Source organism: Mus caroli, chromosome 14 (assembly GCF_900094665.2).
Source record: "Mus caroli chromosome 14, CAROLI_EIJ_v1.1, whole genome shotgun sequence".
In the NCBI taxonomy this organism is placed as follows: Eukaryota; Metazoa; Chordata; class Mammalia; order Rodentia; family Muridae; genus Mus; species Mus caroli.
The window spans coordinates 37,640,289-37,642,628 of record NC_034583.1 but is presented as its reverse complement, the minus strand read 5'-3'; the positions used below and the strand labels follow the sequence as shown (position 1 = coordinate 37,642,628).

Here is a 2,340-nt window from a genome sequence, read left to right as displayed (position 1 = left end):
TATCAGCTTCCAATAGATATTTTGAAAACAACCAGTGGAACCAATGCACAAACAGATCTTGTTATGATAAACCTATTCACCATAGCTTCTAAAGTGATCTGTTAAACACAGACAAAGCCCGTATACAAGAATTGGGTCTCATTTGAAGGGCAACTAGACTTGAAAGGAACAGTTAAAATAAAGGGATTTTTTAAAACCCAAAAGTGCTGAGCACTCTGGGCCTTGTGACTGTCAGAGAGCAACTGGAAGAGAGCCGAGACTTAAGTGGAACAGAGGCTGCCCCTGCCACCCACATCCCAGTGCCTGTCAGTCTTACTCTGTTGCAGCAAGGATAACCATGTGGTTTTGCAAGGCCTCTTCCTTCTGTTGAAACCCCAGCCAGCGTGGGAGGTTACCCAGAGGAGTTTCTGGTGACTCAGTAATGAAATCAGGGTGTGTCCTACGTCCAGTTGATTGACCCAGGAATTTAGTCTTGCGGAAACCCAAAGAACCTATGTCAACCTAGAGGTATAGACAGGAGTCACTAACCCAAGAGCCGTGTGAATCCTCCTGATCACTTACATAAGTTTGCTTCTTGCACTGGCAAAGTAGGCCACCTTTAAACCAACACTTCCTGCCAAAAAGACCTCAAAAAGCAAGATGATTTTTTTTTCTTTTAGATCTATGGGAAGACATTTGAGATCTCTTGAGATGGAGAGTTATAAAACAAAAATCCAATAGGCGATTCTGTGTTGCCTTTCCAAGTGTGCTGATTCTAAAAGCAGTACCTAAGAACCTGAATGCAGACTTTGCCCAGTGTGATAGGAATATTGGTTCAAGCGGAACAAAGATTTCTCAGAGCTTTTCTGATCTGATTTACAGCAGAAATTTCTGAGAAATGAAAACTGTCTTCAGTTAGGTAATCTATTCCCAGGTAAAGCAGGGAGAAAAGCGTCCCACAAACTCCCTCCTCAGGGACTTCCCCACCGCAGGGAAGAGGGAGGGACATACCAATCTTTTTCCTTAGTTTTGTTTAATATGATTTTTTTTTGAGACAGGGTTTCTCTGTGTAGTCCTGGCTGTCCTGGAACTCACTTTGTAGACCAGGCTGGCCTCAAACTCAGAAATCCACCTGCCTCTGCCTCCCAAGTGCTGGGATTAAAGGCATGTGCCACCATGCTCGGCTTATGATTTTTTTTTAATACTAGATAAAACAAAACCAATTTTGAATTCTAAAGTGCATACATATTGTACAGTATGTTCACTAAGCTTTTTTTTTTTAATAGCTGTGGCTGGACTTTTCATTTTTAGGCCCAATCCTACTTCAATCTGGGCACTATGAATTTTTAATCAAATGTGAATCTACATTTTAATATGAATCAAATGCCCTCAATTATACAATAATAGCTTCAAGTGTATATTAATTAAACCTGAATCTTTATCAGAAAAAATAAATGAGAATTGCCCAGTGGGTATGCATAATCCGTAGTGGGGATTCGGGTTAAGAAGAAGCAGTGGAGAAAATATTACCTGTGGTCATCTTCTTCTTCTCCTAAGACTCATCAGCCTGTTGCTCTGCTTCCTCCTTTACAGCTCTTGGAACAATTTCATGTCTTCCTTTGGTTATTAATTTCCCAACCCAGTTGAGCTCAGTTCAAAAGTCTTATTCTGAACTTCATCGTGCACTATGCAAATTATTTTCATGACTGCTTAAGCTACATCATGGCAGGTCATTCTTTCATCTGAAGCCTTTTCTGTTTCTGCCTTTGCAGCTTGCCAGACTTTGCCAATGGCACAGCCCCAATAACCAGAGAAACACTGGATGGGTTGATCCTTTAGAACTGTGCACCACCGTTCACTCTGTTAGACACTGACATGGAAACAAAGCCAAAGGTCTGACAGCACCGTAGTGTGTGTAAGCCTGTATGAACGGCCACTCTATAGACAAGATGCTGGGAATGTTACAGTCAAAGTTAAATCTAAAGCTGGACACTTCCTCTCTTGCTATGTCTGCTAACATACGTGCATCTTCCAACAGACTGCTGCCATTCCAACGTGTCCATCAACATTGAGAAGTTAGAACCTTCTTTCAGAAAATTTAGGAAGGACTAGCTCTTCTACCCCCAAAGACAACATGGTCATTACGTCTGATCCCAGTAGCTTGTTACGGTTTCCACAGCCACAGTTTATGGCATAATCAGTTTGAACAACTCATCCACCAGGAGAGGATGTGGAGTCTGATAGAGCCTCAGCGGTAGCTCACGGTGCTGACTCAGCAGGCCTCAGGGCACTTCTGGGCCTACAGTCACACAGCACACCCTCACTAGTAAATGTTACAAACTTTCTTATCTCTCATTTGTT

General features: G+C 42.2%; 1 pseudogene; it reads right to left on the bottom strand.

The window, feature by feature from the left end:
- Positions 1-1,531: 1,531 nt before the first annotated feature.
- Positions 1,532-2,055, bottom strand: LOC110309700 (annotated as a pseudogene).
- Between the last annotated feature and the right edge of the window lie 285 nt (positions 2,056-2,340).